Consider the following 26,129-nt stretch of genomic DNA (forward strand, 5'->3'; position numbering starts at 1 on the left):
TGTATTTATATTAAACTAATAATAAAGTATCAGAACCTAGTAACACGCGAATGTTACGGAAAAAAAATTTGGAAGTGTGAGCACGCGAACCACCGTCAACAAACAGCTCAATATAGGTCAGAGACGCTACGCGTTACGCTGAACCTACAACGCAGCCCTTGTATCTGATCCTAGTATGCTAGCCGTTGCTAAAAATCTTAATCATAGATATGTTACTAATTGCAATATAATTATAACAAATTGTACTAAGAACAATGCGTTTTGGGTGGCTCTTCAGTGTCTTGCTGCCTTCAAGTAGCCTACTCTCATATTACACAAGTTACAAAAATTCTTTTGCCACGAATTTGATGTTTCTCATTATTGTATTGGAACGAATCACACAGTTAACAACGGGTTTTACAGTGATTCTCAATTTGATGGTGCTCAGAAACGGCAACTATACATATAGGCTTGAAAAGAATGCCAATATGGCGCCTCACAACTCTGTACTGAAGGGAGATGGCGTGCGTGTGACGTAGGTGGCGTTGTGCCATTTCATTGGTCAAAGCTCAGACGCACGCTCAGAATATCTGACATGCAAGATATTGCTCTGCACATTCGGAAAGACCCCCGAACGTGCTATTCCACGCTATGACGTCAGAAACTCGGCACGGTCAACGCTCGACGGTCGGATGCACGGTCCGTGTGCCGACGGCTTAAGGCTTCCGTCCCGTCACTCGTCGACCAGTCTGGTGCGGCTGTTGAAGTTAGCAAAACTAGAGCCGAAATTTTAAATTTCGCGTTTAAGAAACAGTTCACGCACGAGGATCGTACAAACCATCGTGTCACCATCGAGCAGAGTCCCGTACGGACGACATACCTGGAGTAGAGAAACAACTAAAAGAGTTAAAAACAAATAAGTCGTCGGGTCGGGAAGCAATTGCAGTTCGGTTTAAAAAGAGTATTCTACGGCATTGGCCCCTTACTTAACTTGCATTTATCACGAATCTCTCGCCCAGCACAGTCCCAAGGGACTGGAAAAAAGCGCAGGTGATTTCTGTTTACAAGACTCGCAAAATTACAGACCAGTATTTCGTGGTCTTGCGGTAGCGTTCTAGCTTCCTGCGCACGGGGTCCCAGGTTCGATTCCCGGCGGGATTAGGGAGTTTCCCTGCCTCGAGGTGACTGGGTGTTGTTGTGTCGTCTTCATCATTCATCCCCATAACGGTCGGAGGAAGGCAATGGCAAACCACCTCCACTAGGACCTTGCCTAGTACCGCGGTGCGGGTCTCCCGCATGTTCACCTGCGCTCCTCGGAGTATGCGATCTAATCATCATCATCATCCTTACACCGATTTGCCGCAGAGTTCTTGAACGTATTATCAGTTCGATTATAATAACATCCTTGACAAGGGAGTTAGCGCAAGTCGCGATCGCAATTGTAACAAAGATTTGGTTTTGTGTGAAAGAGCTTTACATGTACATTACAAAAATGCGCACAATATTTGCTAGCGACAATAACCCTGCACTTAACTAACATGCGCATGTTCAGTCACCGAGTTCAAAAAATGGGTTGGTAGCTCTTGGCAATAAATTACGAGGATGAGCATAGCCACAGATTTTTTTGTCATCCATGTACACGTCAGAGAGAGAGAGAGAAAGAGAGAGAGAGAGAGAGGGTTACGCTACTGCAAACAATCTTTGATCTTGTCGTGGCACAGTCTTTGCCTCTGCGCTGTCTGATACATAATTAGTTGAAGTGTGGCAGGTGATGGATGTACTTAGTAGTGCTATGTAGACTTGTGGCTGTATCCGTTAGATGAAGAAAAGATAGCAAGGATGAGTATGATGGGTAAATTGAAAAACGAAAGGAATATAAATTTTGAGTAACGTCATTATTTTTTAATGGAGCAATTTTGAGGTACTGTAAGATTGTAACACTGCGCGGCTTTGAATTATTATTGTCAGCTAGTTGACTTGCTCAGAGCTGAGGAAAAGACCACCCCACTTTCCCGAGTCATGGATTTGCATATAAATTGATTAGGGTGTTTCATTTTTATAGAAATTCTCTGTTAACTTTGTACTCTTTTCAAACCTTTGTTCACTTTCTTAAGCGTAGTACTGTTTTGACCGATGTTATGTGTCAAGATCACGCGAAGTTTTACTCTGTCTTTTTGAATATATATTTCATCCTAAAATCGTTGACTTGGGATATAATTTCATAGGAATAGTTACTCTTCCCAGCCCAGAGCTTATCATTACGCATTACCACAGGCGACAGTTTGAATACGTATTTGAAAATATAAATCTGCCTGCTTGCGGTCTGCTGTTGTACTTTCGAGAAATCTGCAACAAGACGCGAAGTATGTGGAATTTTTTGATTAGGGCCAGATAACTGTTTTACCTCCATTGCGTATTTAGTACAAACTTAAGCTGCATTCAGATCAGATGCATTCAGTTCATATTAGGTTCTGTAAAGTTGGGCTAAATTACAGACAGAAACAAATATAGAGAGCAACTTTAACAGAGATAAAGTGCTGGAAACAAAGTTGCTTATCACAGTAGGAGCACTTCATGAATGGCAGTATGAAGCAGTCTTCCGAATCACAAAGGGTTTGAACATCAAACATACATTCGGGTGGTGTTTGAGGCCTCTCTGGTCTGAAGTCATCATCTCCAGCTACAGTCCAGGAGTGCCGAGCAAAGTCTGTAAAAAACTGACTGTGTAGAATACACATCAGCAACGAATTTGAATCCCTAGACTATGGTGGGAGACGATAGGCGTTCAGGATACTGGGATCTTCAATCTGCTTCAGCACCGTCCTGAACTGTCGGAAGAGCAGCACGTCAACTGTCTGAATGCATGGCGTGCACCCACAAGACATGGTCTTCACTGTATACACCGTGTTTTACGGTCGGATGGCATCGATATGAGTCCATTCGCGATATGTCCCTAGCGAATCTACCAGAAGAAGGGACTCCTTCGCTGAATATGGGGAGTAGATATCTAGAATTGCGTCAGGATTTGTTTCGTGATTAGGGAGCTTGAATCAAATTTTGTTGATTCAGCTCATGTTGCATTACTCGCACTTCAGACTGATCTCTAGGTTGCTGGAACATTACCAGTATATTTGGAAACACGTATCCACTTGCCGAAGTAACGGGTAAAAATGAATTGTTGCATGATCATTGCGCACCGGACTTCTTACCGATATCTCTCCCTTGAAATGCAGAGTTCGCATGAGTGAAGTTCTTTCCGTATACCACTTAGATTGGCACTATAAATTTGAATACCTTCTATGGTGTTCTTTAATGACGTTACTTTCTTGAGAAACTCGTGGCATCTTTCATTCCCGTCACCATCTGCATTCTACGATTTATTGGTTAAATTTTTTGTTATTGCCCGTGAGTCAAGATAGTGTCTCCGTTTAAACTTGCAAGCTGTTCGTGGATAGATCCAGTGAATCAAGTCAGCCCTATTTCTCGGGCCTTTTTCGAACTACAGGTACGAATATCCCATCCCCAATGTGAACATTAGCGCCTTGAGCAGTTCTCGCCATTCTGAACTACCTTATCGTCAAGAAAGTGAAGCTCTGAAGATTTGAGCACTGGCGTTCCTCCCCTTACTCTACCACATGAGGTAAATATCGTAGACGATGTAAGTCTCGCACGCTACAGTGTCGTTTCTGTACTGTGGTGAAGCTTAATTTTTTTTGTTTTCCTAGAATCCTGGACTGCAATTACCTTCTTAGCCTCTTTAAAACATATATAACCATATTTCTTCTACTTTGGTGGGATTGGTAGATAAACCGAAGACTGGCTTTCATTGCTTCGTAACGACTCATCGTCACTATCAAGTTCTGGATCACCCATAAATTTTACACAATCAGACAAGTCTTCTTCAGCGTATTCATATTGTTCAATGTAGTCTACTGCATTTTCGTGATGTATCTTATTACCACTGGTTGCTACTGTTTCATCTGCCACATTGATTATGAATGTAGCTGCATTTCTCTCTTTTACTACAAATTCTGTAGATCTTCTTTTGTGGCTGTAACAGGTAGCAATTTAGCTCACAGTATCTGCAGGATTCATTATCTTAGGATTACCTTGACAGTGAGCGTAACGTGACGCACTACGAAATTGGGAACACCACAAACGGACAGAGTAACTGCCGAGGTTGAAACAACGCAGACGGAGGTAACTACACTGAAGAGCCAAAGAAACTGGTACTCCTACTTAATGTCGCGTTGCACCCCCGCGAGCACGTAGAAATGCCGCAACACCACGTGGTAGGGACTCGACTAATGTCAGTGCTGGAGAGAACTGACACCATGAATCCTGCAGGGCTGTCTATAAATCCGTAGGAGTACGACGGGGTGGAGATCTTTTATGAACAATACGTTGTAAGGCATCCCAGATATACTCAATAATGTTCTTGTCTGCGGCTTTTTGTGGTCAGCGAAAGTATTCAAACTCAAAGAGTGTTTCTGGAGCCACTCTGTAGCAATTCTGGACGAGTGGGGTTGTTGCATTGTCCTACTGGAATTGCCCAAGTCCGTCGGAAAGCATAGTGGACATGAATGGAAGCAGGTGATCAGACATAATGCTTACGTACGTGTCACCTGTCAGTGTCGTATCTAGACCTATCATGGGTCCCATATCACTCCAATTGCACACACCCCACACCATTACAGAGTCTACACCAGCTTGAAAAATGCCCTGCTGACATGCAGGGTCCATGGATTCATGAGGTTGTCTCCATACCCGTACACGTCCATCCGCTCGATACATTTTGAAACGAGACTCGTCCGACCAGGCAATATGTTTCCAGTCACCAACAAACCAATGTTGGTGTTGACGAGCCCAGACGAGATACAAAGCTTTGTGTTGTGCAGTCATCAAGTGTACACGAGTGGGCCTTCGCCTTTGAAAGTCCATATCGATGATGTTTTGTTAAGTTGTTCGTACGCTGACACTTGTTGGATGCCCAGCATTGAAACCTGCAGCAATTTGCGGAAGGGTTGCACTTCTGTCACGTTGAACGTTTCTCGTCAGTCGTCATTGGTCCCGTTCCTGCAGCATCTTTGTCCAGCCGCAGTGATGTCGGAGACCTGATGTTTTTACCGGATTCCTGATATTGACGGTACACTCGGGAAATGGTCGTATGGGAAAATCCTCACTTCGTCGCTACCTCGAAAGTGCCGTGTCCCATCGCTCGTGCGCCGACTACAATACCATGTTCAAACTCACTTAAATCTTGATCCATGCGATTGTAGCAGCAATAACCGACCTAAAAACTGTATCAGCTTGTTGTCTTATATTGGCGTTGCCGAGCGCAGCGCTGTATTCTGCCTATTTACATATCTCTGTATTTGTCTTATATTGGCGTTGCTGACCGGAGCGCTGTATTCTGCCTGTTTACTTATCTTTGTATTTGAATATGCGTACCTATACTAGTGTCTTTGGCGCTTCACTGTATTATACTGGTTTCCTTGCTCTTATGCTTAATGTCTGCCTGGTTCCCCTAGATGTCGCATAGGAAATTTCGTCTGGTGACCTTTGGTACGGCGCGGTCTGTGTCGACTGTAACATGCACTACAAATAACTACATTAGCTAGAGAAACACTGTTTACGATGACTACAGTCTCTTAACTCACTATATCGTGTTAGATGAGGCCCACTGTGAGCGGAATATCACATATTCGTAACTTACAGTGTAACTGACGATGGCCCTTTGTTCATACATTTTTGTAATCAACACCTCAATCATATTCATACAAACCACGACTCAACTGCAACAGATGGTGCGACGAAAATCTGTAATGCAACCATCTGTGTGGTTCGTGTTAATAATTATGTATTATTTATATTTTGGGACAATTAATCTGTAAAAAACACACCACATGTAATAAAGAAAGCGTGTAAACCGTCTCAGGATGAATCACAACGATTCGAAACAGGTAGCGGTACGCTTTGAATAAAGGAAAGTGAACACTTGTATAATACTTGAGTTTTTCTAAGAGAGTACCATTATCTGCACAATTAAATCCCTTGGAAAGATTACAATAAATACCAACTGGTGATATACTGTTATTTAAGGCTTGTACTATTTAATTAGTGAATGTGTAAATAGAATTCTGAGTCGAACAACCCTTCTGGAATCCAAACTGTGACATGCTAAGTAAACTATTTGCAGTTAGGTGTGCGACTACACTCGAGTACATAGCTTTTTCGAATATTCTGGAAAAAGATGTTTTAAGGAAATTGGACGATAATTGTTTAAGTCTGTCTTGTCGCCTTCCTTATGAAGTGATTTCATAGCTGCATATTGTAATCTGTCTGGAAAAATTCCCTGTGCCAGTGATGCATTACATGTATCACTAAGTACATTACTTATTAAGTTTGAACAACTTTCCAGAATTCTGTTTGCAATTTCATCAACTCAACATAAGGTTTTTATTTTTTAGAATTTTTGCAATCATATTAATTCCACTGAAGGGCTTTGGTGCTACTTGTAGTTGCTAAAAATTTTGTTGGATGACATTTCTGAGATATTTTCTGGCTTCTTCTACTAAATCATTTAATCCTATATTTGCTGTTACATTTAGAGAGTTATTATTAAAATTACTTACAACTTATGAATTATCAGTCACATCATTGTCATTTAGTTCAACTGTTACTTGTCTTGTATATCTATTGTGTGTCTCCAGTTTGACAGTGTCCAGTTTAGTTTTAATCTTGATATTGGCATTATTTATTCCTGTCAGAATAAGCATACTTCTGGAAATTTTGATGGCTTTCCTTAAAATACTGCAGTATATTTTGTGGTATGCAAGTAACGTCAGAGGTTGATTTACCGTGGCCCTTACATAATTTTCCCTTTTCCTCTTAACATGCGATTTTAATTTCCTTAGTTATTCACAGTTTGTTTTTTGATGGATCGTCTGAATAATTTTATAGGAAAGCAACTTTCAAATATGATACAGATTTACTATGGAAGAAATTGAATTTGACATTGGCATCTTTTTCTACATATTCCTCATCCCATACTACTTCTTTTAGCTTACTCTTAAAACAATATATCCTGTTCTCATTAATAAGCCTCGTGGCATACTGCTAATTTTCATTAATGGTACATTATGGTCACGTACTCCATTAACAATTGAATACACATTAATAGTTTCAGCCTGAGTGCTACCTATAAACATGTTATCAGTCAGTGCCCTACTATTTTTCTGCACACGAGTTGGAAAACTGACTACTGGAATTAGACTGAAACACACAAATAATAATATAGTTAATTTTTCCTGTTCGTATCTATATTTGTTCACGTAGTTTTTTGCATGCCTTCTGTGTATACACTGCCCAGTCAAAAGTATCTGGAAATAAATATAAGGTGTGAGCACGATTCACCTTTGTGAAGCTCTGAACTCTACTAGTGACACTTTTAGCGAACTGTCTGAATGTATATGGAGCCTCAAGAGCCGAAACCATATAAGGTAGTATGTTGGGCGCTGGGACTTGGTACAAAATCGACATTCTAACCCATCCCATAGGTGTTTCGTTTGGTTCAGGAGGGGACTTGGGAGAGGCCAGTCCATTTCAGGAATGTTTCTGCCCACAAACCATTACCTCGCAGATGCTATATATTACAGGATGCATTGTCATGCTGAAACAAAGAATTGTCGTCTCCGAAATGTTCCTCTGCTGTACGCAGCACAGAATGCTGTAAGATGTGTTCGTATCCTTCCGCAAATAAGTGGACCACTCCCCAACCACGAAAAACACCCCTATAGTGTAACACCTCCTCCTCTGTACTTCTCTGTTGGTTCTACACACAATGAGAGGTAACGTTCTCCTCGCATTCAGAAAACCTGTCGCACCGTCGGATTGTCTCAGGGCATAGTGTAATTTGTCATTCCAAATTACAGTCACCCACTGTACAGTGGCGTTGCCCTTTTACAAAACTTCAAGCGTCGAGTAGCACTCAATACAAATATGCGTGGCCCATGAGGTGCTTGACATCTGCACCCCTTTCTTTCTGCTCTGCATTCACTAAGCAGTAACACCACTAAAGGTCTATAAGGGTAGCTTTAGAGTCCCTGATGGATCTGTTACTCAGAAGATATCCAGTGACTACTCAATCCATGTTCGAAGTTACTGAGCTCTCTCGAATGACCCATTCTACATTTGCTGAAAACACGGAACTCCCCGTCTCCTTTTATACTGGCGGGTTCACCTCTCGCGGCGTCTGTTGGTCAGTTCTGCAATAGACAAAGGTGTCTAGATACTTTTGATGAGATAGTTTATATACACTGAAGAGACGAAGAAACCTGTACTCCTGTCTAACATCGTGTAGAGACCCGCGAGCACGCGGAAGTGCCGCAACACGACGTGGCATGGACTCGACTAATGTCTGAAGTAGTGCTGGAGGGAAATGACGCCATGAATCCTGCAGGGATGTCCATAAATCCGTAAGAGTACCAGGAGGTAGAGATCTCTTCTGAACAGCACATTGCAAGTCATCACGGATATACTCAATAATCTTAATGTCCGGGGAGTTTGGTGGCCAAAGGAAGTGTTTAAACTCAGAATAGTGTTCCTGGAGCCACTCTGTAGCAATTCTCGACGTGTGGGGTGTCGCATTGTCCTGCTGGAATTGCCCAAGTCCGTCCGAACGAAAAGGGATATGAATGGATGCAGGTGATCAGACAGCAGGCTTACGTACATGTCACCTGTCACAGTCGTATCTACACGTATCAAGGGTCCCATATCACTCTAGCTTTACACACCATTACAGAACCTCCAGCAGCTTGAACAGTCCCCTGCTGACAAGCAAGGTGCATGGATTCATAAGGTTCTCTCCATAGCCTTACACGCCCTTCCGCTCGACGCAATTTTAAACGAGACTCGTCCTACCAGGCAATTTGTTTCCAGTCATGAACAGTATAATGTCGGTGTTGATGGGCCCAGGCGAGACATAAAGCTTTGTGTCGTGCAGTGATCAAGGGAACAAGAGTGAGCCTTCGGCTCCGAAAGCCCATATCGATGATGTTTCGTTGAATGATTCGCACTCTGACACTTGTTGATGGCCCATCACTGAAATCTGCAGAAATTTGCGGAAAGGTTACACTTTTATCACGCTGAATGAGTCTCTTCAGTTGTCGTTCGTCCCGTTCTTGCAGGAGCTTTCTCCGGCCGGAACGATGTAGCAGATGTGCTGTTTTGCCTCACGGTACACTAGTGAAATGGTCGTACGGGAAAATCCCCACTTCATCGCTACCTCGGAGACGCTGCGTTCCATCGCTCGTGCGCCGACTCACTTAAATCAAGATAACCTGCGATTGTAGCAGCAGTAACCGATCTAACAACAGCGCCAGACACTTATTGTCTTACATAGGCGTTGCCGACTGCAGCACCGTATTCTACCAGTTGACATATCTCTGTATTCGAATACGCATACATTTACCAGTTTCTTTGGCGCTTCAGAGTACATGCGTGCCTCTTTGGTGTTGACAACGTAGCGTCGTCTTAATGTGCCAATGAAAAGCGGCAAAAGGAGACCAGTTTCAATAATTTTGTGCCTGGTTAAAACACCCTAAACACAGGCTGAGTGTCAAATAGCTTGGACCGATTGTCAAATACCATAATTCCGTGCAGCGTCGAACTAGTGTGGTGCAGTGGATTACAAAACCACTGTAGCCCGATCTGAGTCAAGCGCCAGCAGAGGGCCCTGACCTCGCGGTTTCGTCTTCCGCAAGTGCGCCATCTTGCGCTGCTAAATGTTGGGCTCTCCTGGTCGCCGTAAGTGTGTGTAACAGTATAACTGCAGCCAGCTAACCACTTGAGCATACATCGCTGTTTACTGAACTCACTTCCTGGATCAGCTGCTGTTCACTACATACGTACTAGTTATTAGTAACGAAAGCTGGATTGCTCATTTACTGTGATACTGTATGACACGGCTTTTCAGAACTGTTTTGATTATGTTAAGGCGACAGAGTTATAATGTGTCATTTGGTGAGGTTCAGAAGCAGACGGTTGGCACGCCTACTAAAAAAATTAAGATTGTCTCCGAGATTATTATCAGCGGAACTAAAGATCAGCATGTGCACAGAACTGTGTAAATGCCACCACGCTCCTGTACTTAGGAAAGCTACAGATGCTCTCCCGATCTGTACGGCACAAATTATCTGACAGGCATAAGGCGACACAGATGGAAAGAGCTGTACCTTTTGTATAAATCATCAGTGGAGGTCATGAGACTTGCCGCTGCTCGTTCGATTTGTGTAGAGTAGGTAAGAACATTTAAACACAACGATTTGATCAGTGTCAAACTATGTTTTCGATGGCAGTTTTCAGCAGCTTTATGAGCATTGCCAAAATAGAACTGCAGGTAGTGGAGATTACTTTGAAAGCGAGTACAGAATTTCTTTTATAACTTCCGTTTTCCTCGGTTCATTTCACAGTTTTTACGATGTATTACCTGTATGTAGATTTCTTGGGGAAAAATGAGTCATTCACCGTTTGGATACAGCATTACACTTGTTTACGTTATGGACATCCAGGCGACTTCACTGACAGTGCAAGGATTCCCAAGTCACTGTATCTATATATATTCCCTGTTCAATTTCAAGGTAAACGAAACGTTGATTATTTGTGGGAAGTTAAACCCATGTGTCTGGCTGAGCTTCAAACCCGGATATCAGTCTTTCACAGATGTCGTAGAAACCCTCACGGACTGACACGGAACACGAACTTGTCAACGGTTCTGAGCCGTGGCGGACTGTCGCCAGCACCGGGTACGCTCGTTATATCGTTGCGATCGATTTTGGAGGTTATATGTGATCTTTGGATATCGTGCGGCTTTCTTCCGGGTTGGCGGGCTTCAAGAGTCGGCCGTCAGCTTTCGAAAAGAAAACATTTAGTGACTTGGGACGTCTCCGGAGAAAGGAGTGTCGACTGCGACCGGGTGTGACCTATCAGCGTGATATGCCGCGGAGTTGTATTGGTCGGCAAGTCTGTGTTTTGAGGCAGCTCAGAGATCCAAGTTTCGTGATTTCTATCAAGGTAAAGGTCCCTGAAGTAAAGTGGTTAAGCTGCTTGAGTCACTGAGTTGTGCTGTGTGCAAACATCAAGTAAGTTGGCCGTTAGTGTTTGTTGCTGAGCGGCGTGTTAGAGGTGTTTCACTCGCTAGATGATTGTGGAACTTACACAGCCGTTAATCGAAAAGTATGTGGATCAGGTCGGTGCGAGCTGGTTAAATGTTGGCTTCGCAGTGAAGTCTTAGTTATAACTGTACTGGTTGTTCTCTAATCGATTATTAAAACTGCACCTAAGTGATATTATTATTATCGGTGAACCGTCCTTAAATGGTTTCAACTTAAAGTCAGTGATTGCTGTGGACGGAACATATTGTAGATTGATGCACGTATGTCTGGTGCAAGGATTCTGCCCTGTATTTTTGTGTGTGTTTCAGAGAGTTGCAGTTGTGCTGTGTTTGTCAAAAGCTGCTGTAAGTGCCAACGCCTTGGCAGGGAGTGAGGTGTAACCCGCAGCCTAGGTCCTGCTGTGTTCACGTAACCCTAGCACGGCTAGATTGCTTTGGGCGAAGACCCCATATCAAAAGTTTAGTATATCTTTCCTTTCCGCCAAGGCGGGTAAAACGCTTTTTGTAATTTGATTGATTTTATGATGTTTAAACAAATGTTTTTTTTGGTTAAATAAAGATAGACCTGCAACTAAGGAAACGATAGCAAATAGAGCAGGTGTAAAGTAATTAAATTCTCTCTAGCGATTGTCATGTAATTATGGGCTAATTGCAGTGATCTGTTTCTGTAATAATAGACAGTCCACAGTGCTTGTTGAGTCGATGTGACATCTCTATTTAAGTTACAGTGTGTAATCACGTACAGTGTAATCTGGCATTGTTTTATGACAATCTTTCTTGCTTCTGTTACATATCCATGTTCTAGTGAATTGTGGTTAACCACGTGAGTTTTAAATATTGTTTGGGCCGTGTGGTAATCAAATGCATTCTGATAGGAACTGTACTGTCAGTTGTAAGCTTTTGTTAAGTGTGGCGAAGCCACGGCAGTACTGTGTTTGCTAGTTGTTTCTTAACTGATTTCATATGCATTTTATGATTATACTTGTTGGGTTCTGATAACTGTCTTGTTTCAGTAAGAACTTATACTAAGTAACTGCTGCATTGTACTGAAGATTGTGGGGAATTATCTGAGGGAACCTTATGTTAATAAATTAATTATGTGTAAATCAAAGTATAACTACCAGCCATGATTCGCCATCCCGTTTCCCGTCCTGATAATAGTGGTGGTATGGATTGTGCAAGGTCGTATTAAAGGGGCCACGTACCAGGTTCATGCCCTTTCCTTCCAAATTTTGAAGGGGCTTTTCTTGGGAGAAATCAGCAATTCCGGCCTGTAGCAGATAGAGAAGGGTTTTGCTTATTCACAAATTCTGAGTTAAAACTAATAATTAACACATTCTCCACAGTTTATGACAAAAGGAGAATGACAAGATGAAGATTTGGGTCTGGCCTTGAAGTGTAACATGGATGACATACCTGTAATTGCTAGATCACTGTTCGTTAAGGAATGGAGCCGGATTCAACCGCTGTGAAGCACGAACAACTTAGAATTAACGAAATATCAATCTACACAGAGTAAGCGAATAAACATGAAATGTCGCTTCATCACTGTTGGGTGTGGGCAACTTCTAGTGTTGGCTGTAACTCCACACTGATTCTGTAGGTTCCATACGAATTTTCATAGATTGATTGTAGCACCTGTGTTTTAGGGGTCACGACTTTGGCCACTGCTTACGTCTTAAATAGAAATCACCAGCAATGGCCGCAGTTACAAGGCATTCCACATATGCTCAATAATGTTCATGTCTGGGGAGTTTGGTGGCCAGCCGAAGTATTTAAACTCAGAAGAGTGTTCTTGGAGCCACTATGTAGCAATTCTGGACGTGTGGGGTATCGCATTGTCCTGCTGGAATTTCCCAAGTCTGTCGGAATGAAAATTGGACATGAATGGTTACAGGAGATCAGACAGGAAGCTGACGTACATGCCATCTGTTAGAGTCCTACCTACACGTATCAGAGGTCCCATATCACTCCACCTGCAGACGCCCTCCACCATTACAGAGCCTCCTCCAGTTTGAACAGTTCCCCGTTGACATTCAGAGTCCACGGATTCATGAGGTTGTCTCCATAGCCGTACACGTCCATCCGCTCGATATAATTTCAAACGAGGCTTGTCCGACCAGCAATATGTTTCCAATCATCAACAGCCCAATGTCGGTGTTGATGGGTCCAAGTGAGGCGTAAAGCTTTGTGTCGTGGAGTCATCAAGGCTACACGAGTGGGCCTTCGGCTCCGAAAGCCCATATCGATGAAGTATCGTTGAATGGTTCGGACACTGAGACTTGTTGGAGGCCCATCATTGAAACCTGCAGAAATTTGCGGAAAGGTTGCACTTCTGTCACGTTGAACGATTCTCTTTAGTCGTCGTTGCTCTCGTTCTTGCAGGATCTTTCTCCGGCCGCAGCGGTGATTTGATGTTTTACTGGATTCCTTATACTCCTGGTACATTCATGAAATGGTCGAACGGGAAAATCCCCACTTCATCGCTACCTCGGAGACGCCGTGTCCCATCGCTCGAGCACCGACTGTAACACCAGGTTCAAACTCGCTTAAATCTTGATAACCTATCATTGTAGCAGCAGTAACCGATCTAACAACAGCGCCAGACACTTGTTGTCTTACATAGGCGTTGCGGACCGCAGCGTTGTATCCTGCTGCATTTGGATACGCAAGTCTGTACTAGTTTCTTTGCACACGCGTGCCTCTTTGGTGATGACAACGTAGCGTCGCCTTAATGTGTCGATGAAACGCGGAAAAAAGCAGACCAGTTTCAATCAGTTTGTGCCTGGTTAAAACCCTCTCACTTTGACAGGGTTCCACGGGACAGCTGCTTACCCTGTAACCTCCCAAGAAATAATAAAAAGGAAAATATTTAAATGTGAATACTCATTGTACTAAGTGTAACCTCCCCACAAAAATGAAAGAAAGTAATTATATATAAATGGAACTAAGTGTAACCTTCCCAGAAATATATTTTGAAAGGACAATAATTAAATGTTAATGGGAATCGTGCTCAACGCAACCTCCCAGCAAATTCTTACAAGACAATGCAGAGCTCCCACAAAACATCGTTAAATTGAATAAAAGCGACTGTACCTTCGCTACAAAAATATTGAAAAATAATGGCCCAATGTAAACTCGACACAAAAATTGAGAAATGAACATTCAATTGTAATGATTTTTTTTAATAACGATTGCTTTGAAAACAGAATTATTATTGGGGCATTTCTTGAACAAATTAATTACAATTACAATACATTATTAGCTGAGCGCAATGCTGCTTCATTACCTTATTTAACAATATACCTCGTCCTGAATCGTGACCAGAGACCCATGTCGACCCCCGCCGACTCCTCACACGCTGCTGTACTGATTACTACTATATGCTCTCGCGACTCGCTACGTACAACTACTGTTCCTGCCGGCTCGCTACACGCAACTGAACTCTCGCGCGGTCAAGCGCAGACTAGCAATGATAAATAACTCTCTGGTCAGAGATTCTCTCATGGCTCGCCATCGCTGTACTGAATACACTGCACATACGTGTTTCAACCCTTCAGGCAGGAAATGTCCCATAAAAGACAGAAGAATTAGCAATGACCAATGACGACACAGAAGGCACTGAAAACCTCTGCATTTAGTTATGATGAAGAAAAGGCTGAAGTTGAAGAGAATCGTCCGGAAGAATCAAGAAAGAAGCGGGAACTGAAGCGCTGAGGAGTGACAAGATTCGTTTAAAATTCCGTATGGAGGTAGTTACTGTGATAATGAATACTTAATTACAAGGAAGATAATGTCGAAGAAACCTTGGGTAACAGAATAAATGTTTAAGCTGATCGACGAAAAAAGGACGGACAAAAACGTTCAGAGATAGGAAGGAATGCAGCAGTATAAGTCACTTAGGAATAGAATTAATAGCAAGTGTAGGGAAGCCAAGTCGGAATGTCTCTTGGCAAAATTTGAAGAAATTAGAAAAGAAATGACCATTGGAAGGACTGCTTTTGCATACAGAAAAGTCATAACAACCTTCAGTGAAATGAAGAGCATGAGCGGCAACAGTAAGAGCAAATTGAAAATATGAGTTTCAAATGCAGAGGGGAGAGCAAATAAATGGAAACGGTACATTGAAGGTCTTGAGAAGAGGGAGGACATGCCTGATGATGCTAAAAGATGAAATTGGAGTGTATAGGGATAGTAAAGGGAATCCAGTTATAAAGTCTGTATTTAAAAGAGCTCTGGAAGACTTGAGATCAACTAACACAGAGGGGATAGATTAAATTCCTTCCGAATTCCTAAAATAATTGGGGGAAGTTGCAGCCAAATGGTTATTAATTGATGTGTAGAATCTATGAGACACGAGACAAATCATTCGTCCGAGTTGTTGACAAGTATCATACGCAAAAGAATGAAGAATAAAATCGAATGGCTGTTAGATGGCAGTCAGTTCTGTTTTAGGTCATGGAAAGGCACTATACAGTTATTTCTGACGTTGAGTTTGACGGTGGAAGCAAGCCTTAAGAAAAATAAGTGCACGTCCATTGGCTCTGTTGACTTAGAAAAAGCGTTCGATGATGTACTGTAAAATGGTGCAAACTGATCGAAAATCGTAGAAAGGTGGGAGTAAGGTACAGGGAAAGACGGGTAAAATGCAATATGTGCGATGACCAAGAGGGAACAATAAGAGCGAAGCACAAGAACGAGGTGCTCGGATTAAAATGGGTGTGAAGCATGAATGTTCAGTTTATACGTCGAAGAAGCAATGACGGAAATAAAATAAAGGTTCGAGAGCAGCTTACCTTGCTAACTTCAGTAAAAGTGAAGAAAATTATAGGAGATGTTGAATAGAATGAATTGTTTAATTAGTACAGAATATAGATTGAGAGAAAACCGAAGATAGGCGAAGGGAATGGGGAGAAGCATAAATGAGATTAGTGATATACTTAACACCAAAGTTGGTGACCACGATATAAAAGAAGTTAAGGAATCACGCTAACTCGGAAGCAAAATAGCCCATGGTGTATGAAGCAAGGTGGATATAAAATGCGGACTACCGCAGACAGAGTGCATTCATGGCCAAATGACGTGTACTAGTATCAATCGTCGAGCTTAATTTAATGAAGGAATTTGCGGGAGTGTACGTTTGGACTACAGTATTACATAGTATGAAACATGGACTGTGAGGACACTGGAAATGAAGAGAATAGGAATCGTTTGTGATAAGGTGCTACAGAAGAATGTCGAAAATTAGGCGGACTGTAAAGGAATGATGAGGTTCTCAGCAGAATCGGCGATGAAGGGAATATATGGGAAACACTGATAATGATACGGGAGAGGATGACAGAAATAACTTACATAATACTAGAGGGAGATTTTCTCGTATTCAATGAAGAACGTAGCTGCAAAACCAGCGCATTCTTGTACGAGGTGACACAGAAAAACGGGAACATTTCCACAATCCCATAAAACTAGAACTGATGAAGGAAAGAAATTTCATTCATAGTAATTGAAACTTTAGAACTTAGCTATTTACGGCACACTGATGGCATTTACCGTTTTTTAAAAATTACTTCCTTTAGATAGCGTTCTCCTCTACGAATACATTCGTGAAATCTGCTGTTGAGATTCCTCATTGACTGCTTCAACTTCTCAGCTGGGATACTGTGAATTGCATCCCGAATTCTCTGTTTTAACTCATCCAGGGTTCTTGGTCGGGTCGTAGAGACTTTGTTCGTGAAGAACAAGAAATATCACAAACGGCTACATCTGGCGATCTACGGGGGCCAGGGAATGTTACCGAATCGTGAGATCACACGGTTGCCAAACAATTCTCGCACATATGCCACTGATTGCCGTGCAGTGTGTGATGTCGCTCCGTCGTGTTGAAAAGCAGACTTCTTGAACGTTTGGAAAGTCGTTCAATGCAGGTGTAACGAAAGTTCGTAACATCTCCACTTAACGACCGGCAGTGACAGTTATTGTGTTTCCCTGTTCATTTGCACAAAAATACGGCCCGATAATCCCATGTGATGTAACACCACACCATACTATCAATTTACTAGCGTTTAAAGGGCGCTCATGAACGTCATTAGGATTTGTGTTTGCCCAGTAACGGTATAACGTTGTTGCTTTATTTTGTGGTGTAAGCGGTACTGATAGACAATAAAAGCGGGTTAAAAGCTGTGAGCTGTCTGGGGAAGTTAACCTTGCATTACTGCGCAACTGTTTCACCAGGTATCCAGTCTAGCTTACCAAATTCCCAACCAGACTAACATTAATTATAATCTTTTAATAGTCATACGACAACCGGTGATATATATATAAAAATGAGAATTTAAATTTAAAAAAATCAGTTTATATTTGGAAATTTATTTTAACATTGATCATTGAAATTTCAGCATATTAAATTTGATTCATAACTAAACTGGTGCCTTATTTAGGATTGTGGAAAATGTGAGTTTGTAATCTTACGGAACACATCAAATATGGAGCCAAGATTGGGAGACTGCATACAACACTGCATCCACAAAATAACACACGAAGAACGTTGAAACATATGCAAGTGGAAATTAACCACAACCAACCGATTCAATTTTCACCCAAAGAAGTTACGTTCGTAGCACAATCCTGTCCGTCATGTAATTACCACACACTGGTATACTAAATTCATACTAACTCTCTGTGAAATCTTCCCAAAAAGAATAGCTGAGGGCTACTTTGATGATTATACTACATGCTTCACGTGATCAACTTAGTTTACACAAAGCGTGTAACTCCACAATAATTTTGATAATTAAAATAAATTAGATCGAAAAGCAATTTACAAAAGAAAAACCTCGAACTCGTTACCAACGTCTTACTATTAACCTGATGTGTCAAAAAATTATATAAGCACGTGATAGTGGTCTCACAAAGTACACCCCACGTGGGTTGAACATAAAGAAAAGTTGCTATATTGAAAAATATTGTCAAGACGAGATGTTATAATCTCATGCACACTCGCATTTAAGATTGATGATCTTAGTTAGAGTTACTGATCAACACGTGGTTCCACTTTACTCACAAAGTAGTGACAAAGCAACTACTGGAAAATATTCTGAACTTCACACTCGAAATACACTGCGTTGCAATTTAAGATAACATTAGATATTTTAGAGCTAAACCTGAAATAAAGGTGATTAAATTTTCAGTTAGGCTGAACTTAAGAAATCCATTGTCCTACGGACTTAGCAGACACGCGCTTAGCCGGAGATCTTACCACTTCAGACGCTCGCCACGGACAAACTGACTGGTCCCTTCCTGAGGGTGGCTCACAAATACAAACGGAAGTGGCCAGAGGGGCAGCTTCCTATACCAACATGACAAGGGACGGACAGGACCATACTACTGGATAGAAACCTCTTAGCTTTTAGAAAGCGTAGCTACCTGTTCCGACGTTGGTCCTACTGTTCTCTAGCAGACAGGCTTGTCTGCTACCCTCAAGCATGCAACTAGAAATACATTTGCTCATTCATCCTCTCACACAGAAGGGAAGGGGGATGACAGTATCTTATCATATACAGTATATAAAAGAAAGCAGATGTAGGTTCCGTATGAGACTGTGTGACATGAATTACATATAAACTGTGTTTTAAAGTGTAGTAGTGTGACAGATCGTTCTTGTTTATGTGTAAAAGTAACACGTTCCACCACTCAGTCTCCTCCCAGATAGTCAGAAACGCCACAGTAAATTTAGAAGAGGAATTTATGCCGTAAATGACAACAGATTTAAGAAATCAAACATGAAAGGAATCCAACAGAGACCTTTCAACGTTAGCTCTGTTTATTCACATAACCTGTGAGATGAAAATGTGCCTCATGTGACATTCACAACTTGTTTAGAAATTCATCGTCATTGTTTATTATTGTTAACATTTGTTGACAGAATCCTAATCGTAGCCGGCAATCATTCTCCTTCAATTATTGCACCATCTTTAGATTGTACAGATGAAATTTTTAATCAAGATGATTCTGCAAACACTCCCCCGGGACATTCCAAACACTGTTGCTTGCTTACGAATTGAACGCCGTGGGCTCCGTAAGACAGACTCGCGTACATCAATGTTTGCTGGAGAGTGCACACTTCTTGGTCGTCCTGTTGGTTTCTTCTTGAAGGCATATCCAGTCTCTTCAAAGTTATTAATCCAACATTTTATCGCGTGTTTCGACGGAACGGCATCTTGACGTCCTAAATTATAAAAACGTCAAAACTTCCTCTGTGCCGCTACCAAACTGTCATTGCTTTTATAAAACATTTTTAAGGCTAGCGCACGCCGTTGTCCGTTCCACTGATTCATCATTACTGACTGAAATGGCGGATTGTTTACTCGCTGTCACGAACCCGCAGTGCTGCAACCTGCCCATGGCTGCCACTACTCGCTTCCACGTTCCCATTATTCTATGTCACCCTGTATAATGCAGAAAAATGTGCTAATATACATGCAATTAAAATACATAAAGTGAATTAAGTTTGTGCACTTATGTTTGTTCTTCTGAACGATATTTTGTCGCTTTTTAGGGTTCCGTACTTCAAGCGGTAAAAATAAAATCCGTGTAGAGTCACCTACCTCTCCGTCTGTTCGTCCGTTAAGTCCCCTTTTTCTCAGGAACAGGTACAGGTATCGAGTTGAAATTTATGTCAAATATTAAGGTCTATGCAATCAAAATATACAGCCATTTGTGTGACATATTTTGTTAGTCGCAGACTCACTCATCAAAACCTATAGATGATTAGATTAGATTGGATTAGATTAGTTTTTCGTTCCGTAGATCCGTGCTGAGGAGATCCTCGTGGATGTGGAACATGTCAATTTTTTTTATTTTTAAAATTTTTTTAAAGCTGAAATAACAATACTACTAGTGTGAGGATATACATTACATCATTTGTTTCTATTAAAAAATTCGTCAATGGAGTAGAAGGAGTTGGCCACTAGTAAGTCTTTCAGGCTCCTTGTAAACTGATCTTTATTTGTAACTAATTTTTTTATGTTTACTAGCAAATTATTGAAGATGAGTGTTCCTGAGTAGTGGACCTCTTTTTGAACTAAAGTAAGTGCTTTTAAGTCCTTGTGCAGATCATTTTTGTTCCTGGTATTGTATGTATGAACTGAGCTGTTTGTTGGAAAAAGTGATATATTATTTAGGACAAATTTCATTAAGGAGTAAATATACTGAGAGGCAGTAGTTAGTATACTCAGTTCTTTGAAGAGGTTTCTACAGGATGTCCGTGAATTTAGTAATACGTATTACACGCTTCTGGACTCTGAAAACTTTTGTTTGACTTGAAGAGTTACCCCAAAATATTATACAATATGACATTATGGAATGAAAGTAGGCAAAGTATGCAAGCTTTTTCATTTTTATGTCGCCTATGTCTGCTAAGACTCGAATTGCGAATACAGATTTGTTAAGGCGTTGCTGCAGTTCTGTGGTGTACTCCTTCCAACTGAATTTATTATCAAGTTGTAATCCCAGGAATTTAAGACTGTCAACCTCTTCTATCTGCTCTTCTTCATACTTTATGCATACGCTGGGTGGAAAACTCTTACACGTTCTGAATTGCATATAGTGAGTTTTTTCGAAGTTTAATGTCAGTGAGTTGGCTTTAAACCATTTATTGATATCCATGAAAATATCATTAGCAGATCTTTCTAGAACTACGCTCGACATACTATTTATTGCAATACTTGTGTCATCTGCAAACAAAACGAACTCTGCTTCTGGCAGTGTAACTGATGAGAGATCATGAATGCACACGAGAAAAAGCAATGGCCCTAAGATGGATCCTTGTGGGACACCACTATCTATACACCTATTTCCATAAGTAACCAGCGTTTCTTGGGTATGAGTTTACTCCAATTTCATTAACCTGTCTCCTTCTCCACCCACTCTCAGTCCATCTCCTCCTCCCCCTCCCCTCCCCCTGTGTCCATCTCCTCCTCTTCCCTTGCTCTGTCCATCTGCCCCCTCTCTGGGTGCCTACCTCTTCCAACTCTTCTGCTACTATTTTCCTTGCACATACGAGTTAATATTTCTGGCGGACAGGGTGGGCTGTAATCTGCGGTTTGCTAATGATGCTGTAGTGTACGGGGCAGGGGGCGGTCAAAGTTGTGTGACTGTAGGAGGACATTAGATGACTAAGACAATATATATAGTTGGTGTGATGAATGGTAGCTAGCTCTAAATGGAGAAAAATGTAAGTTACGGCGGGTGAGTAGGAAAAACTTCGGATACAGCATTAGTGGTACCCTGCTTCAGAAAGTGACGTCGTGTAAATATCTGGGCGTAACGCTGCAAAGTGATACGAAATGGAACAAGCACGAGAAGGTTGTAGTAGGGAAGACGAATGATCGACTTTGGTTTATTGGGAGAATTTTAGGGAAGTGTGGTTCATTTGTAAAGGAGACCACATATAGAACACTAGTGCGACCTGTTATTGCGTACTGGTTGAGAGTTTGGGATCCGCACTAGGTCAGATTAAAGCAAGACATCGAAGCAATTCAGAGGTGAACTGCTAGATTTCTTACCAGTGGGTACGAACAACACATTAGTGTTACAGAGATTCTTCGGGATCTTAAATGGAGTAAATGTTAGGTTCTTTCCGAGGAATATCGTTGACAAAATTTAGACTGCAGAACAATTCTACAGCCACCAACATGCATTTCTCGTAAAGACCAGGAAGATAAGAGAAATTAGGGTTCATACTGAGGCATATAAACACTCGCATTTCCGTCGCTCTGTTTGTGAGAGAGGGAAGAAAATGATTTGCAGTTGTACAGGTACTCTCAGCCTCGCACCGTACGGTGGCTGGTGGGGTATGTGTGTAGATGTGTATGTAAGTAGACGCCTGTGTCGTGCGCTTAATTAGCGGGGAATGTTGAGAACTTGTCTCCGTTAATGACTCCGGCGTTAATTTATCAAATTATAAGCTGAAGGATAACCCATGAGGACGTTCTAGCAACTCATTTTCACAACTTGAAGGTTGATCATTGTCGGTGCATAAGGAAGGAAGGTTAGAGGTTATCTTTCCGTCAAAAAAAAAATCACTATCCATTCCGTTCAACTGCTCTTCCAAGTCCTTTGCTGTCTCTGACAGAATTACAATGTCCACGGCGAACCTAAAAGTTTTTATTTGTTCTTCATGGATTTTAATACCTACTCCGAATTTTTCTTTTGTTTCCTTTACTGCTTGCTCAATATACAGATTGAATAACATCTCCCTTCCAAACCACTGCTTCCCTTTCATGCCCCTCGACTCTTATAACTGTCATCTTGTTTCTGTAAAAATTGTAAATAGCCTTTCGCTCCCTATATTTTACCCCTGCCACCTTCAGAATTTGAAAGAGAGTATTCCAGTCAACATTGTCAAAAGCTTTCTCTAAGTCTAAAAATGCTAGAAATGTAGGTTTGCCTTTTCTTAATCTAGCTTCTAAGATAAGTCGTAGGGTCAGTATTGCCTCACGTGTTCCAACATTTCTACGGAATCCAAACTGATCTTCCCCGAGGTCGGCTTCTACTAGTTTTTCCATTCGTCTGTAAAGAATCCGCGTTAGTATTTTGCAGCCGTGACTTATAAAACTGATAGTTCGGTAATTTTCGCATTTGTCAACACCTGCTTTCTTTGGGATTGGAATTATTATATTCTTCTTGAAGTCTGAGGGTATTTCGCCTGTTTCATACATCTTTCTCACCAGATGGTAGAGTTTTGTCAGGACTTGGTCCCCCAAGGCTGTCAGTAGCTCTAATGGAATGTTGTCTACTCCCGGCGCCTTGTGCTCTGCCAAACTCTTCACTCAGTATCGTATCTCCCATTTCATCTTCATCTACATCCTCTTCCATTTCCATAATAGTGTCCTCAAGAACATCGCCTCGCCCCTGTATAGACCCTCTATATACTCCTCCCACCTTTATACTTTCCCTTCTTTGCTTAGAACTGGGTTTCCATCTGAGCTCTTGATATTAATACAAGTGGCTCTCTTTTCTCCAAAGGTCTCTTTAATTTTCCTGTAGGCTGTATCTATCTTACCCCTAGTGAGATAAGCCTCTACATCCTTACATTTGTCCTCTAGCCATGCCTGATTAGCCATTTTGCACTTCCTGTCGATCTCATTTTTGAGACGTTTGTATTCCTTTTTGCCTGCTGCATTTACTGCATTTTTATATTTTCTCCTTTCATCAATTAAATTCAGTATTTCTTCTGTCACCCAATTATTTCTACTAGCCATCATCTTTTTACCTACTTGGTCCTCTGCTGCCTTCGCTACTTCATCCCTCAAAGCTACCCATTCTTCTTCTACTGTATGTCTTTCCGCCATTCCTGTCAATTGTTCCCTTATGCTCTCCCTGAAACTCTGTACTAACTCTGGTTTAGTAAGTTTATCCAGGTCCCATCTCCTTAAATTCCCACCTTTTTGCAGTTTTTCAATTTTAATCTACAGGTCATAACCAATAGATTGTGGTCAGAATCCACATCTGCCTCTGGAAATGTCTTACAAAAAAATGTAAAACAGGTACAAGTGCAAAAACATTTTATTGTTCAATATTTTAAAGATTTTTTTTTGGTACAACGCACATGTTATATATCAACAATACATGCTCACATAAAACAAGGAAATGTGAATAAGTAAAGAGAAATTAATCTGAAAAGCTCAGAAACAAAAGGTAAATAGTAAATCAATTAAAGTAATCGTTTTCTTTTATTGTGTCCTGAAGAATGTTCTTCGTGGGAAACATTCGTGATGCTGTAACACTGTGCTGCGCTTTTTTCTGCCTCCTCGTCCTTTTCTTTGACCACCCCTTCTTTCTCCACTCTCTCGTCTTACATCTATAGTAACTGCTGCCTGGGAGTGGGAGATACTGTTGTAGAACCATGATAAAGTGGGGGGGGGGGGGTGTAATTCTTTATTTTCTAAAGGGCCTATTTAAATGTGCATTTAATATCCCTATAAGTATTCTTAAAATTAAGCTATTGACGTTCTTTGAAAAAATGCGTACCTGATCCTTTATCAAAGATAACATCGATTTTCCCTCTGTCCGCTATTTTTCTTTTACTGATTTTATTCTAAATGCAGTTGAAGCAGTAGTACAAAAGAGCTTAAATTTTATCATCACAGAGTGCGGCAGTTTGTAGGAAATCGCTTGTACTTTTTATATAGAGAAGAGATCCACACTTTAGCTTACCAAATGTGCGTTTAGAACTTTTTCTTGTTACATATAACTTGTACAACTTGTACTCTCAGCCCCTCAACTGTGGTACTTTCTGTATAGAAACCTTGAAGTTGTGGCACCTCTGGCGCTCCAAACAGCAGCTTGTATCACTTGAGCTTTAAACCAGCCATGCCTTAGAGCCACTCAATAAGAAGCCTGAATGGGTCAAAGTTGAAAGGGAGAAGAGGGTGTGTGTGTGTGTGCATACCAGATGTGCACCCATCCAAGTGCTAGCCCAGCCCGACAACGCTTAACTTCGGTGATCTGATAGGAACCGGTGTTACCACTGCGGCAAGGCCGGTGGTGCAGCCTAATGAAGTAGCTTATAGAAGTCCATAACGCTCTGATGACAGCCATGATGTGTTCCGGTTTTTGCCACAACATCTTCAGATGCTACAGTAGGAAAAAGTAAAAAGGCTTAGGTTAACACCTGTGAGCTAGGTAATGTGTGATTAAAGTACATGTGGTTCATACCTATAGGAGTCATTTGGTGAATAAACGTTCCTCTGGCTTAAAAATTGAGCATTATGCATTCCAAGATCAAATTCACATCAGAATCCATACACATAAAAATGGATAGAGAGAGAGAGAGAGAGAGAGAGAGAGAGAGAGAGAGAATATGTTCCACAACTCCTTCTAAATCGCTGGACCGATTTCAACGAAACGTGGTACACATATTCCTTACTGTCGGGCAACAGTCACTGTGGGGATAAGAACCACCTACCTATCAAAGTTCAGCAGATATGACGTCATGAACACTGAGATGCATTAAAAAGCTGCTACGTGATACATGACGTTTAAAGTTACTACTTATGTGCTATTAACTCAGTTTACAATAAATTTCGCACTGAATGTGCCTAAAATATTATATCATTCAACAACAAATAGTTCAAGAGATATGGCGTCATAAACACAGAAATTTTTGAAAAAAGTCGCATCATGCATGAAGATTTAATACTTATTCTTTTCTGCCAACAAGGAACCCCTTGAGTGCGAGGTCTTAAGTCCAATCTTTAGTAAGTCTCACTTGAAAGTATTGTGTAACAATTATGACAGGAAAAATATTAGCTGCCTAACGACTCACCATGCGTGTCAAGAGGGCGACTGAAAATGAGTGTTCGGGAGATGCAGAGATCAGCCTTCTGTGGGATGTAAGTATTACACTTCACAGAATGCGACATCGTCATCATTCAAGAAATGTTCAGAACAGACCATTAAATTGCACCATGAACACCGAATGAAAAATAGTGCTCCACTGTGATCACAAAGGTTCGCACCATCAAGACCGAAGGCGGAGTCCTTGGGAGAGACAACCCGTACAGGACATTCAGCTAGGTATCCACTCTTAAAAAATGCACATAGAATCATATTGGTGTAACGGTGTGGCGAGAACTGATGAAATCTGATGGCATGCAACCTAATGTGAAAAAATCTGTCGTGGAGCTTATCGTGAAAGTGGCTCTCCTTCAAGGCTTTACTGCACATAGTTCTATAATATCTTTTATACGTAAAAAACAAACATCCAGAGGCTTAATTTGTCCAGTTGTTCCAGGTGGTGTGATCTGCAATGTCACACACTTTCCAAGAGTGATAGTTTGCTCTAAGGGAGTACCAGGAATCAAGCACAAGCAAGTTACTTTGAGCAGCTATTGGCAGTACCATAGTTGCAGTTCTCTTACGTCCATTTTCCCACACTTGCTTGCTGTGACGTAAATTTTCACTACTGCCCTGTCAA

Source organism: Schistocerca cancellata, chromosome 9, assembly GCF_023864275.1.
Source record: "Schistocerca cancellata isolate TAMUIC-IGC-003103 chromosome 9, iqSchCanc2.1, whole genome shotgun sequence".
Classification (NCBI taxonomy): Eukaryota; Metazoa; Arthropoda; class Insecta; order Orthoptera; family Acrididae; genus Schistocerca; species Schistocerca cancellata.